The sequence below is a fragment of the Macaca mulatta genome, chromosome 7, assembly GCF_049350105.2.
Source record: "Macaca mulatta isolate MMU2019108-1 chromosome 7, T2T-MMU8v2.0, whole genome shotgun sequence".
NCBI classification, from domain to species: Eukaryota; Metazoa; Chordata; class Mammalia; order Primates; family Cercopithecidae; genus Macaca; species Macaca mulatta.
Window position 1 is genome coordinate 128,448,685 of NC_133412.1, and position 15,217 is coordinate 128,463,901.

Sequence of the window (15,217 nt, forward strand, 5' to 3'; positions counted from 1 at the left end):
TCTTCTATGCTTTCTGCATTGCTCCTGAAGACCTAAGCCATTCTGATTCCTGATTTTTCATGTTATCAGTTCTTTTCTTTGTCCGTCAGCATTAGAAATTTCACAATAATGTGCCTTAATGCTTGTACTTAATGCTGTACTTGATGCTGAGTACTTAATGAATCCTTTCCATCATTGTGAGTAATTATGAACCCTTGCAGTCTGGGAACTACTTTTGCATTATTTTGTTGATGACTTTCTCTCCTCCTTTTTCTTCCTTAGTTTTCTCTTGAACCTTGTTACTCAGATATTGAACATTTTGGACTGGTTTTCCAATGTTTTCCTCCTTTTCTATTGAGTTTTTCATTTCTACTGAGAAAGCATGCTTGTGCTTGCCCTGTATCTTCTTTTAGTCTTCTTTTTTTTTTTTTTTTTTTTTTTTTTTGGTAGCATACTGCTCTTCTTATTTGAATATTTTCTCTTATATTTCTGAAAATAATGATTTGTTTTTCTCCAGAAGTTTCTTCTGGCTGCATGGTCTCTATCAGGAATTGACTACATAATTTGCAGGGCTGAGTACAGGATGAAAATGTGGAGTCCCTTGTTCAGCATTTATCAAACAATTCCACTACAGGCTGGGTACAATGGCTCACGCCTGTAATCCCAGCACTTTGGGAGGCCAAGGCGGGTCGATTGCTTGAGCTTAGGAGTTCGAAACCAGACTGGGCAAAATGGTGAAACCCCGTCTCTACAAAAATAAAAAAAAAATGTTAGCTAGGGCAGTGATTCACACCTGTAATCCCAGCACTTTGGGAGGTAGAGGTGGGTGAATCCCTTGAGCTCAGGAGTTCGAGACCAGCCTGGGCAACATGGCAAAACCCTGTTTCTACAAAACAAAACAAAACAAAAAAGCCGAGCACAGTGGCACATGCCTATAGTCCTAGCTACTCAGGTGGCTGAGGTGGGAGGATCACTTGAAGCTGGGTGGTTGAGGCGCATTGAGCTGAGATCATGCCACTGCCCTACAGCCTGGGCAACAGAGCAGGACCATCTCCAAAAAAAAAAAAAAATCGTAGAAGAATTTCAAGACGGCAACAGCAGAGCATTAAACCAATGATCAGACTCAAAGTCCATGGCTCTGCACGACTGCCCAAGTCACACGCCTATAAAGTTGATCCTGCTCTCTCTTTTTTCCAACTTGTTTTTCTTGTTTTTATCTCTTTTATGCTAGAGATGTCTAGCTGTTTGCTCATATTCAATAGTGAGATTCTTAAAAAATTGATTAGAAGCTCTGAATATGCAAGTACGGCTTATCAACGAAGCTTCACTGGGGGATGATCTGGCTGGCAAATTTAGACTGTGGAATTTTTCAGTATCTGTGTGTTTCTCCTTTTAGAATAATGGCTGATCAGATTTCCCACAGAAGTCTCTTCCAGTTTCCCCTCCCTGGAAATCAAGGCCTTACTGTGTCAGCCTTTTGGAAAGGGGCAGAGGGGGCTCTGGTCAGTGGTGTGTTAGAGCTGGTTCATACTAGCTTATCAGAGCCAATTGTTAAATTTTCAGAAATTTTGCAAGCCAGTTGCTAAATATAACAATTATTTAAAATTATACAAATTTGTAGTTAAGTAAGTTATATAAAAAACCAAGGCAAATATAAAAAATTAGCTGGGTGAGGTCGTGCATGCCTGTAGTCCCAGCTACTTGAGAGGCTGAGGTGGGAGAAGCCCTTGAGCCTGGGAAGGCAGAGGTTGCAGTGACCCGAGATTGTGCCACCGCACTCCAGCCTGGGTGACAGAGTGAGACCCTGTCTCAAAAAAGCAAGGTAATAAATACTAAAAACTCATCACTTTCTAATTGTTTTTATTACATTTTGTTATTATGGATGCTCTCCTATTCTGTTTATATGGTGAAATACCGTATAGTAATATATACTGTGCATCTCTTCTGAACTGGGTTCAGTGACATCATTTAGTAGCTTGAAGCTGCCATGGTAAGATATTTATACCCCAGAATCAGCAAATACTACAAACAACTGCCCTCATTCTCCCCATTCCCCCTTCCTTTAGCCAGCTGATAAACATTTACCCACCCACCATAGAGTGGGATCTGGCTTGCACATATTCACTTAAGCTGCCCCATCTTACATGGTGATCCCTAGTCCAGATAATCCTTTGTTTTAACCCTCTGCAAAGATCATCTTCAGCCTTTTGCAGGGGTGGGCATTTGCCCTCCTGCCTAAGAGTAAGAAAGGGGATATGGGAATTGGTTTGCATTTCAGAAAAATTTTCTGTTAATCCTTCCTGTTTTATCTTCTACTTCTAATTTCGGAACCTTTTGTAGGAGAATGTTCCCTGATGCTTACCTTAGGGTTTGGTTTTATTGGAGGTTATCTGAGTCCTTTAACTCTTACTCATTTATTTTTTAGCTTTTAAAGTTTGTGGCTATAGTCTCCAGTTCCCTTTGACCTGTGAGTTTATGTCTTTAAATTTCCCTATGTCTTTGGGGAAGAATCAACAAAGAGCTGTGTGTTTAGTCTACCATCCTTAACCATAAGTCTGGGACATAATTCTTTATGAAAATAGGTAAATAACTTAAACAGTTTAAGTTCTAAATAGGCATAGCCAATCCCCCATTGGTTTGCTAGTCATATATATATATATATATGCAGTCAGTAAGTTTTTTTTTTTTTTTTTTTTTTTTTACTGATTCCGGGGTATTTTTCATTTCCTTAAAGAAGTAACCATCTATATGTAGTTGTTCAACCACATGACTTGTATTTGTTTTTTTGTTTTTATTTTTAGAGACAGGGTCTTGCTATGTTACCCAGGGCTGGTCTCAAACTCCTGGCCTCAAGTGATCCTCTTGCCTTGTCCTCACAAAGTTTTGGGATTATAAGGGTGAACTACTGTACTGGGCTTTATCAGTTTTTTATATGGATGTATGAGGAGATAAGAAAACACACAAAATAGTTTCAGGTCATATTGTTTGGTCTTGAGAATTGGAACAATTGGTATTCTATTGTCTCTAATTCTTCAGCAATTCCAGTTACCCATCAGTAGCTGGATATGGTGACCTGGTCATCTCACTTGCTCTTAAGTAGGCATTTATTGCTCTGTTATCCAAGACTGGAAGATTGAGTCTTCCAGTCTTGTGACTGTCTCCGTGGGATTTGATGTTATTGAGTTGGTTAGACTCTCATTGTGCTTACTTTCACACTAGGTCATCTCATAGTCCACTAAGTTCTCCTTTGTCTATTTGTTGATGATTTTGTTGTTGATGGCCAGTGTAGAAGGGTCGTAGGATATGAAAGTGGCAATTTAAGTAGAAAAATTTCCCTATTATTCCTAGGGATTAAGAAGGGGGAATGTAGGTCTGTTAGGCACTTAAGAAACTCCTGGATTCCTTTATTGAGGGATGCACATACTTACACTTCTTTTAAAAAAAGATTTTTGTGGTTCAGGACAATGACAGCTATATCTAAAAGAAATAAATACCTGGTCAAGTTTCTTTTGACACTGTACCTGTGATACAGTGTACATGTGATCGATTTTTAGGTGAACCTTCTCTTTCAAAGTTGTGAAGGTGGTAATTATTTTTAAAAATCCAGTGTACAGAAATATCCAGTTGCCAAATTTTATTAAGCATTTATATAGAAAGGACTTCTAGCAACAACTTTTTGTTGTTGTTCTTTCCATTCTTTTCTTCTTCTCTCACTATGATTTGTGTTCGAGTTTTTTTCAGTTTATACGATTACTCTGTATGGGTTAATGGCTGTTTTGTTTTTAATCCTTTGTAATTTTTGGTGATAACCCTGGGAAGAAATGCTTTTCTTTTCCTGGATGGGTGGCAGGAGAATTCGTCCAGGTTTTTTCATGTGATTATATGCACAGGACCAACATTCATTTTAGTGTGTGAAAGGATTTATTTTTCCTGAACTTTCTTTTTTTAGATGGAGTCTGGCTCTGTTGCCAGGCTGGAGTGCAGTAGCGCAATCTTGGCTCACTGCAAGCTCCGCCTCCCGGGTTTATGCCATTCTCCTGCTGCAGCCTCCCAAGTAGCTGGGACTACAGGCGCCCACCACCACCCCCAGCTAATTTTTTGTATTTTTAGTAGAGACAGGGTTTCACCATGTTAGCCAGGATGGTCTCTATCTCCTGACTTGTGATCCACCCACCTCAGCCTCCCAAAGTGTGTGTGAGCCACTGTGCCTGGCCAGTTTTTCCTGAACTTTCATAGGAAACTATTTTAAGAGTACAACTGTTATATCACCTTGAAAGGCATATTTAACAAATCACTTTAAGTGAAAAAAAAATGTATGCAATTGGACCGTCTCCAGTTATCTAGGTCCTTTAACTGCCATGCTTGCCACAATCTTTGCTCAAAACAGACCTGCACCTACCTTGGCGTTGCCTGAAGCATGCATTTGAAAGAGGAAATCTACCAAGGAGGGACCTCGTTGGCGTGGTTTGGGGAGAGTTATGACAGGTTTACGATAAACTTGCTCAGGCAGTTGTCTTTGTCAAGGTGGTGATGATTGTGTGCTTGACCAGCAGCCTCAGACAAGCTCCTTTTCTCAGCCTAGATGGGATAGTGGTTATCCACTGCCCAAAGCTAAATGGTGGGGTGAATTTTTTGCCAAACTTATCAGCAGATTCTTTTTTCTTGTCTCTTTGCTAATACTGGGTGCTTTTAAAAAAATAAGTTTTAAGGTGAGAAAGTTGAATACTTTTAATGTATAGTCAGTCTTTGTTAAAACTTTTGTTAAATCTGGGATACTGTTGAGATAGCAGATGGCTGTTATAAAATGGGAACATGTCAGCTGTAAAAGGAAACCAGTGTGGATTAAATCATAATTTAAAATATCTCTGATTCACTAAAATATTTTTCCTTTGGGTTAAATATTAATGTTGTTATAGTTTTCTTTTTATTCATCTTTTGAGAAAACCAAAAAATAAACAGTGGACACAAAGAAAATGACCAAGGGTAGCTTTGAAATTCCTTCATTTGGAGATTTTTTAGGACATGGACTTTCCAAAGTCAAAGAATCTTAAAAATAAGAGAGTTACTTGTAAAAGCAAGGCTGATATGGGCTCTTTTTTGTATTCAATGAGTTATCAAAAAATAGATTATGTTATCAGGAATACTTGGCCATCTTGTAATATAAGGAATATCAGAAGGATATTGTCCACAAATGCCTTAAAATGGCAAGTGCTTTACACATTCCACACCCGCTACCTGCAAAGAACACATGCCTTCTATTCCCTGGCTTCCTTGCATGGTTGCCCAAAGTAGTTACATATGACCTTTTACTGAGACAACTTGCAGTGTGTGTTTTTTTGTTTGTTTGTTCGTTTGTTTGTTTGTTTTTTTGAGGCAGGGTCTCACTCTGTTGCTCAGGCTGGAGTGATTTCAGCTCCCTGCAACCTCTACCTCCTGGGTTCCAGTGATCCTCCCACCTCAGCCTCCTGAGTAGTTGGGATTACAGGTGAATGCCACCACCCCGGCTAAGTTTTGTATTTTTTGTATAGAGGGGATTTCACCATGTTGGCCAGACTGGTTTCAAACTGCTGACATGAAATGATCTGCCCGCCTCAGCCTCCCGAAGTGTTGGGATTACAGGCGTGAGCCACTGCACCCAGCCAGCTTGCAGTGTCTCTGACTGGTCCCAGTGCTTAGCTCAGTACCAGGGCACAGTAGGTTTTCATCATCTGTTGAATGGAGAAAGCGAATCAATACCTATATGCCTCTTATGTCCATTATCTGTAAAGCTGCTGGAGGGATCTGTCAAAAATACTCATCTTTAGTGGCCGTCAGATGCCTACAGTTTTGCCTTTCAGACTTTTTGCATCCAAAATTGTTTTTGAAATTATGTAATTTAACATGTATTTGTGATCAGAAATTCAAACCACGTTGAAATAGATGCAAAAAAATCTCTAACTTGCCTCCCCAAATATTCAGTTTGCCAGTTATTATATAAGACATCTCTCTGTGTTATTTACAAACTATATACAGTCTTTTCAGTTTTTACACCGATAGTATTATGCTAAAATATTGTCTCTGTCCTCCCCCACCATTGGCTTCAGTAAATGATTTAATGTGGTGGACAATTTAAGAAACAATTTATATATTTTTAATGAGTTGGGGTCTCGCTCTGTTCCCTAGGCTAGTCTGGAATTCCTGGGCTCAAGTGATCCTCTCACCTGGGCCTCCCATAGTGCTGGGACTATAGGCATGAGCCACCATGCCTGGCCAGTGTCATGGAAATTAATCTTTTGTGCATATTGCAAATATTATTGTCCCATTCTTTTGCTTGTGTTTTAACTTTATGGTGTCTTTTTTCCAAATAAAAGTTTAACGTTTATATTTAGATATGTCAGTAATTTATGTCTTTAGAAGGAGGAAGTTACCCAACTAAGATTATAAAGCATTCTCCCATATATGACAGTATTGGATTTTACATTTTACTCAATCTTCCATTAAAATTTTTCTTATTAAAATTATTTTTTTGGCTGAGCACGATAGCTCACGCCTGTAATGCCAGCACTTTGGGAGGCCGAGGCGGGCGGATCACGAGGTCAGGAGATCAAGACCATCCCAGCTAAAAATACAAAAAAAAAAAAAAAAAAAACCAAAAAAATTAACCAGGCATAGTGGTGGGCGCCTGTAGTCCCAGCTACTCGGGAGGCTGAGGCAGGAGAATGGCGTGAACCCAGGAGGCAGAGCTTGCAGTGAGCCGAGATTGCGCCACTGCATGCCAGCCTGGGTGACAGAGCGAGACTCCATCTTAAAAAAAAAAATTATTTTGTTTTAGATACAGGGTCTCACTTACGTTGCACAAGCTAGTCTCAAGCTCCTGGCCTCAATTGATCTTCCCTTTTTGGCCTCCCAAAGTACTGGGATTACAGGCATAAGCCACCCCTCAACCTGGGCCATTTTAAAATTTTTTATTTTTTATTTTTTATTTTTTTGAGATGGAATCTCGCTCTTTCGCCAGGCTTGAGTGCTATAGCGTGATCTTGGCTCGCTGCAGTCTTCGACTCTCTGGTTCAAGTGATTCTCCTGCTTCAGTCTCCCGAGTAGCTGGGATTACAGGCATGTGCCACCACGCCCAGCTAATTTTTGCATTTTTAGTAGAGACGCAGTTTCACCATGTTGGCCAGGATGGTCTCGATCTCTTGACCTCATGATCCACCTGCCTCAGCCTCCCAAAGTGCTGGGATTAAATGCGTGAGCCACTGTGCCTGGCCAAAAATTTTTGTTTATGTTGTAGGCCTGTATCTTTTCACTCAGAGATCCAGTTTTCTCAATTTATTCAGACGTCTTGCATTTCCCATTTACTTGATGTCTTCTTAATCATTTGGGGTGCAGTTTATTGAACCACTTATTTCTGTACTGCTGCCATACTGTCTTGATTACTATAGCCATTTTGGGAGTTGTTACATTTTTCCCACTGCTGATCTTATTGACTTATTTAAAAATTTAGGTATTAATCGCATACCACAAAATTCACCCTTTGAAAGTGTACAGTTCACTGGTGTTTGGTGTATTCACAAAGTTGTGCAGTTATCACCACTGTTCAATCATAGAACATTTTTGTCACCCCCAGAAAAACTCCATACCCATTAGCAGTTACCCTCCATTCTCTCCTCTCCCCAGTGGTTGCCCTAGACTACCCCTGGTCTTTCTGTCTATAGAATTGCTTCTTCGGGACATTTCATATAAATAGAATCGTATAGTATATGCCTTTTGTGTCTGGCTTCTTTCACTTAGCATGATTTCTTCAAGGTTTATCCATGTTGTAGTGGATATCAGTACTTAATTCCTTTTGATGGCTAAATTAATATTCCATTGTATGCTTGTACCACAGTTTGTTTACCCATTTATCTCTTGGTAGACAGAAGGGTTATTACCACCTTTTAGCTATTCTGAGTAGTGCTGCTATAAATATTTGTGTATAATTATTGGTTTGAGATCTTTGGGGTATATACCTAGCAGTGGAATTGCCGGGTCATGTGGTAATTCTTTAAGTTTTTTTTTTTAATGTTGATCTTTTATTTGTTAAGTTTATTGAGGTTACTATTAGACTAGTCTAAATAATTTTTAATTTGTTGGTTTAACTTGAAAGCCCTACATAACATGTAGTTTGCAAGTAATGATAGTTTTTTTTCTCAGTAATATGATAGCTGGCATAATATTTTTTCTCAGTAATATTATTTCTGGCTCTATATGGGACTGTTTTTTTAAATATTTTGCCATTGTGTATATGCTATTTTCTGTAAGTTTCTGATGAGTGCCTTTTATTAAAGAAAAAGAAGTTTTCCTCTATCCCTAGTTTGCTAAGAATTTTTATCAGGAATAAGTGCTTGTCTTAGTCTGTTTAGGCTGCTATTATAGAACACCATACACTGGGTGGCTTATATACAACAGAAATTTATTAGAACAGTTCTGGAGGCTGAGAAGTCTCAGATCAAGGCAGCAGCAGATTCGGAGTCTGGTGAGGGCCTGTATCCTGGCACTTAGATGATCATCTCAGAAAGGACAGGTGAACTCTTTGGGTCTCATAAGGGCACTAATGCTATTCACAAAGCCTCCATCCTTATGACCCAGTCGTCTCCCACAGGCCCTACCTCCAAATACCTTCACATTGCGAATTAAGTTTTAACATGTGAATTTTGGCCAGGGTGTCGGGGAATGAACATTCAGTCTATTAATAGTGCTGAATATTATTATTTCCCTATAAGAATTTGTTGAGATATGGCTTCTTTAATCTGTTACATTTTAGCAGCATTGGGCTTGTACAGTACTATTTGCCTTAGTTGGTTCTTACTTTAGTGGGTTTTTCTTCCCAACCAGACTGTTGCGTAGGAACGTTCTAGACTTATGAATATTTTAATGTGTTTCGTGTATTTATGGGCAATCTGAAAACCTCTGTTTGTTCTGAAAGATCTGCAGTGCTGAGTTGTGATAGTGTAGAGCTGTACATGTTAGAATACAGTCTAACATGTTTATTTTCTTTGGTCTTCTTCCTTCTTTTTTCTCGTAAACTAAATTATTATTTTTTTGAGATGGAGTTTCACTCTTGTTGCCCAGGCTGGAGTGCAATGGCGTGATCTCAGTTCATTGCAACCTCCGCCTCCCGGCTTCAAGCGTTTCTCTTGCCTCAGCCTCCTGAGTAGCTGGGATTACAGGCATGCGCCACCACGCCCAGCTAATTTTACAGTTTTAGTAGAGATGGGTTTTCTCCATGTTGGTCAGGCTGGTCTCGAACTCCCAGCCTAAGGTGATCCACCCACCTCGGCCTCCTAGAGTGCTGGGATTACAGGCATGAGCCCCCATGCCCAGCCGTAAACTAAACAATTTAAAATCTTGTTATTCAGAATCAAGAAACACACTCCTTTACATGTTACTTAAATATACTCTATAATTGGTTCTGCTGCTCCTCCCACATCATTTCTGATGTTACAAAACCAAAACTATAGAATGCTTGAATTTTCAGCAAAGTGGCAAATTATCCCCATTCATGGGGCACTTATTACCATGGTAACAAGGAGTCAACTCATTCTTGAAGTGGGGCAGGATTCTGGTCCATTGGTTTCAGGATCTGAAACAATCCAAATACCTTTTTTTGTACACTTGACAGCATGGCCTATTCAAGGTGTTTCTAAACATTCTTAGCATACACAAAGCACAGCTGAGACAGTTTGTAGAGGAAGTAAAGTCCCCCAAGTTGAGGTTCTCGGTCATATTACAAAGCTCTAAAACAAATCCAGTCTTTATTTCTGAAGATAATCACACAGCTTCCTGTTAAGGTCCATTCCTCTCCCTCTGTCTCCTCCCCCTTCTCCACATTCACATTGAAGACAACTAGTAGGGAAGATCTGGGGGACTAGATAATTAAATGAGGCAGAAGTAAAATGTGATTTTTTTAGACTTGGGCCAGGTTGCCTAGGTGAGGGCTACAGGTAATCTTTAGTCTAAATATGTTGTGTTAGATTTTCAAGTGCCTTTTCTTAGGTCTTGCTGTGGGACAACGTTGTTTGGGCCTACATCTTAGAGATTTTCCTTAGCAGTTGTGTTTGAAGCTAAAATCTGGAGGAGCAGGTTTGGTGAGGAGAAAAAAAATAATAGATCAAGATGTGAGACTTTCTGTCCAAAAATGATTTTTAGAGAGTGTAAGAAATAAAAGTAAATTTCCCAGTAGCTCGTAATAGAGGACAATCTAGTTTCTTAGCTTATGAATAGAATTTAAGAGTCCAGGAAAAGCAAAGTATAATTCGTTTTGGATTAGTCAGATCTCTTGTTTATGGATATGATGATGAAAAAGAGCATTTTATTTTATTTTTAGGAGAAGGAGAGAATTTCAAATGCAGGATAGAAAACTCCCAATAATATGACCTTTTAGGGATGTTTTGATGTTAATGCAGACAAAACAGTTAGTATAATTTTACCTCCTAAAACAGCTGGCATAATTTTTATTCTGCATTTGAGTGTCTATAACGTTATTATTTTGGGCCCGTTAAATATGGCAGTGAACAAAACTAAGTCTGTCCTCTTAGAACAGATGATCTAGTGGAGAGAGATGTACCATGGACACATGTTGGAAAGGGGAAAAAAAGTGCTGCAGACAATGTATAGCAAGAGAAAAGGGGAATAGGGAGTGTGGGGAATAGTACTATATGAGGACAGAGTAGGGAGTGCCTCTCTAAGATGACATTGAGCAAAAACCTGCAGGATGCAAAAGAGTGACATGGGTAAATATCTGGGGGAAGGAGCAGAGGGAACGACAACACGTAAAGGCTCTGAGGTGGGATTGTGCTTTGTGTGTTCCAGAAGCAGCAAGATATCTCATTGGAGCAGAGTAAGCAAAGGGGAGAGAGATTTGAGTTGAACATGAAAAAGAGAGGGGGCATCTTAGAAACCATTGAAGGGTGTGGTACAGAAAATGAGATGATGGAACTTCCCCTTTTATAAGATCACTCTGGCTGCTGAGTTTGACAGTAGAAGCAAAATGCAGGTGAGAAATGGTAGTGGCTTAGAACAGGGTAGTAGTAGTGGAGGTGGTGAGTAGTAGTTGTATTCTGAATATATTTTGAAGGTAGAGCCAACAGGATTTGCATATGTGGTTTGTGAGAGAAAAATGGAGTCATTTGCCAATAGCATTAGCTATTGGGAAAAAAATGTTGCTGTTTACTAAAATAGGGAAGATTTTGGAGAGTAGTGGCGGAAAGTGCACAGGGAATCCCAGGGTTTTTACTTTGGACGTGTTGAGTTTAAGGTGCTTGACATCCAAGTGGAGATTTTGAATAGACAACAGTCCCTCTTATCCTTGGAGGATATGTTCCATGGCCTCCCATGGATAGTACCAAACCCTATATATATTATGCACGAATTCTTTTTTTATTCACAATTTTATGGACAGAAGATTCATCCTTACCACAAATCTTAGCGACCTCATCATATGATTTTCTTTGTTGTTGGTTTTTTTTTTTGAGACAGAGTCCCACTCCATCACCCAGGCTGGAGTGTGGTGGTGGTCTCAGCTTACTGGAGCCTCCACTTCCCGGGTTCAAGCAATTCTCCTGCCTCTGCCTCCTGAGTTTCACATCCTGCCTCAGCCTCCTGAGTAGAGTAGCTGGGATTATAGGTATGTCCCACCATGCTTGGCTAATTTTTTTGTATTTTTAGTAGAGACGGGGTTTTGCCATGTTGGCCAGGCTGGTCTCGAACTCCTGACCTCAAGTGATCCACCTGCCTTGGCCTTCCAGAGTGCTGGGATTAAGGCATGCGCCACCAAACCTTGCCGATGTTATTTTGTTTATTAAGTCGAGAACTTTCATCTTTTCACTTGAAGGAAACACTATTAAGGCTTCTCTTTGGCATGTGTGAATTGGCCAGCATCGCTACTCTTGCACTTTAGGGCCATTATTAAGTAAAACAAGGGTTACCTGAACACAAGGTTACCTGAACACAAGCACGGAAACAATAGAGCTGGTCCGTAGAGATGGCTACTGAGTGACTAATACATTGGGAAGCCTAGACAGGTGGATGCCCTGGACAAAGGGATGATTCTCATCCTGCATGGGATGGAGCAGAGATTTCATCACACTTCTACAAATGGGGTGTAATTTAGAACGTAATTGTTTCTGGAATTTTCCATTTACTATTTTTGGACCACGGTTGACCTTGGGTAACCAAAACCACGGATAAGGAGAGACTACTGTATACAAACTTGTACCCCTGGAGAGAAGTTTGGGTTAGCCACTTGGAGAAACACGTAGGTAACACTTAGAGCTGTGAGATTCAGTTGGTGTATTCATTCCCAAACTGTTTGAGGTGCCCTGGAGCATTGCAGTGAACTCACAGGATATTTTAAAATTTCCAGGAAAACAGTATGATAGGATGTGTATTTGATGCCTGTGTTTTCAAAATGATGTTTAGGATGTAAGCATGTGTGCATTTTGTATTCCCATGGGGCTGGGTCCAGTTGTATGCCTTTGTGTGTGTACACCTAGTATTCTTCTTCACTGAAGGTATAGTACATTAGCAAATAGTTCCCATTTTACTCAAATTGTTCCCCCAATGTATCAATCCTGTTATAGCAGAACTGATTGTAGAGAATGGAGTAGCCTAGAGGCCCAGGAAAGGGCTGAGGGAGATTTGTGAAAAATGTCTTTTAAATGTGGTTTATTTCTAAAATTGATGCAGCTGAGTTCTTTTCTCCTGTATTGTCCCAATCTTAAAATTGTTTCAATTTAATTTTATAGAATGTTTGTTGCAGGAATGAACGTGTCGGTAGACTCCTCTTCTTAAGACATGTACTAGTTAACTTTGAGATGACTCTTAGAAAAGTAGGGAGAATTAGGTGGTAAAGGATGAGATCAGATATCTTTAGAAGGAACATAATGCAGTAAATCAGCATCTAGAAAGCTTTAGAACAGTCAAGGAAACTAGTTCAGACTTAGAATATGAACACTTATGAAGTTAAAAATCCATTCAATTGTTTCACCTGAAGAAAGTGTATAATAAACCGATTTGGTGATCTTAAAGGATGTTTCACCAGGTTTTATGTTTCTTGACACTTGAATCACTCCTTTTCTAAAGGTTTAACTTTCTATTCAATAGTATTTTTGAGGAGTCACTTGAGTTTTCTTTGTTTCTGAGATTTGCAGGAATTGGGTAGAAATGGTGGAATAGGATTAAAATATCTGTGGACCTGTTTTTTAAAAATGTCATTTTGGCTTGAAGTCCTTTTTTTAAGACCAGAAAGAAAATTTCACAGTAATTTGATTTATCTGATTAAATTTGACTAGCATATTGAGTATTTTCTCTTAGCCTCTTTAAGCCTTACTATTCCTCTTTTCCTAATTCCATGCCAAGAAAACTATCAGCTTTCAGTGGTGTTTTCTTTACCTGCTGGCTAGCATTTTTACAATAAGATAGATTTTTTTTTTTTTTTTTGAGACGGAGTCTCGCTCTGTCCCCCAGGCTGGAGTGCAGTGGCCGGATCTCAGCTCACTGCAAGCTCCACCTCCCGGGTTCACGCCATTCTCCTGCCTCAGCCTCCCGAGTAGCTGGGACTACAGGCGCCCGCCACCGCTCCCGGCTAATTTTTGTATTTTTTTAGTAGAGACGGGGTTTCACGTGTTAGCCAGGATGGTCTCGATCTCCTGACCTCGTGATCCACCCACCTCGGCCTACCAAAGTGCTGGGATTACAGGCTTGAGCCACCGCGCCCGGCCGATTTTTTTTTTTTTTTTTTAACTGCTTGACTGGCCTGTTTTTTGTTTCTCTGCTACTGGTGTTCCTGTTCCTCCTTTTCTGTCTTCCCACATGAGGACCTGTGGAGGGCATTTATCTGTAGTTTTAGATTTGTGCGTTTCTGTAATTGTGCAAGGAATTTAGAGTTCAGTGGCATCAGATAGCCATGATGTCACTTTTCTCTTCCATCCAAATTTAGTTTTAGTATTGTAAACTTGGGAAATACTACACTTACTTGCTAACAAAGAGTGACTTTAAAATCTGACATTTTAACCTGATTGGTGGGTGTTCTTTCCACACATTCTTTCCCTTTTAAGTTTTTTTGCCTCCATAAATGTTCTTCTAAAATTTGTTTCAAATCTGTTTTAGGAATGGTTTGAGCACACACCAGGATCAGATTCAGTTTCAAAAAGACCTTGCTTTTAGTGCCATTTTGTTTCGGTTACCCTGATGTTCTCATCCCATTCTGGATTTGTCATATAAATGGGCACTCATACTATATTCTTTTTGTGGGTTTTATTTTTCAAAACTTTTTGTTCTGTGATCTGCATGACTGTGAAACAGCTTTCCAAAATCTTGTGACTAAATAAGTTATTTGTGGTGGCTCACACCTGTAATCCCAGCACTCTGGGAGGCCAAGGTGGGAGGATTGAGACCAGGAGTTCAAGACCAGCCTGGGTAACGTAGCGAGACCTTGTCTCTACAAAAAATTAAAGTTAAAAAAAAATTAGTTGGGAGTGGTGGTGTATGCTTGTGGTCCCAGCTACTTGGGAGGCTGCGGTGGGAGGATGGCTTGAGGCTGGGAGTTTGAGGCTGCAGTGAGCAGTGATCACGCCACTGCACTCTGGCCTGGACAACAGAGTGAGAGAGACCCTGGTTCAATCAGTCAATAATTTGTGTATGGCACACACATACCTTGCTGCCTTTTTTCTCCATAGCCTTTTATATACTGTGTACCTTATTAATCTGTCTCTCAGCTAGAACATAACTTTGTTGAGGATGGAGATTTTGTGCTTTATTCACTTCTGTATCCCCAGTCTCTGAAAGAGTGCTTGGTACATAGCAGATGCTCAGTATATATTGAGTGAATAAAAGATCTTTTTGATAATTTAGCTCCCAAACTGTGGGATTTGAATAGGAGAAATGATTTGAACACTGAAATTAGAGACAGGAAATTTTTTTAGACTTGTTACGTGAAACAGAAGAAAATTCACCAAGGTTACAGTTTGGGCTTCTATTATAATAACCCTGATCTCTTTAGGCCCCACTAGGTAGTTTCAATTTGAGCACAATTCCAGTGTTGTGTATCTGGAGGAGACTGGCTAGAAATTTCTCCCTCTTTGTGGTTTTCATTAAATTTTTCTGGTAAAAATATATTAATGGCTTTTCCTATGCTGCTCTCATTCTCTCCTGCACTGAATAGTTTCTGTTCTAGAGTAGTAGTTTGTAAATTTGAGTATGAATTCTATACAAAAGAAGA

At 39.7% G+C, this 15,217-nt stretch overlaps 1 protein-coding gene across 4 annotated transcripts in view; it reads left to right on the forward strand.

The window, feature by feature from the left end:
- FBXO34 (F-box protein 34) overlaps positions 1-15,217 on the forward strand; it is an 82,511-nt gene that overhangs the window by 47,431 nt on the left and 19,863 nt on the right. Inside the window, exon 1 of one of the 4 annotated variants that reach the window (XM_077937771.1) lies at positions 11,469-11,623. The gene's annotated coding sequence lies outside the window, so the exon portion shown is untranslated. 4 annotated transcript variants of the gene reach the window in all.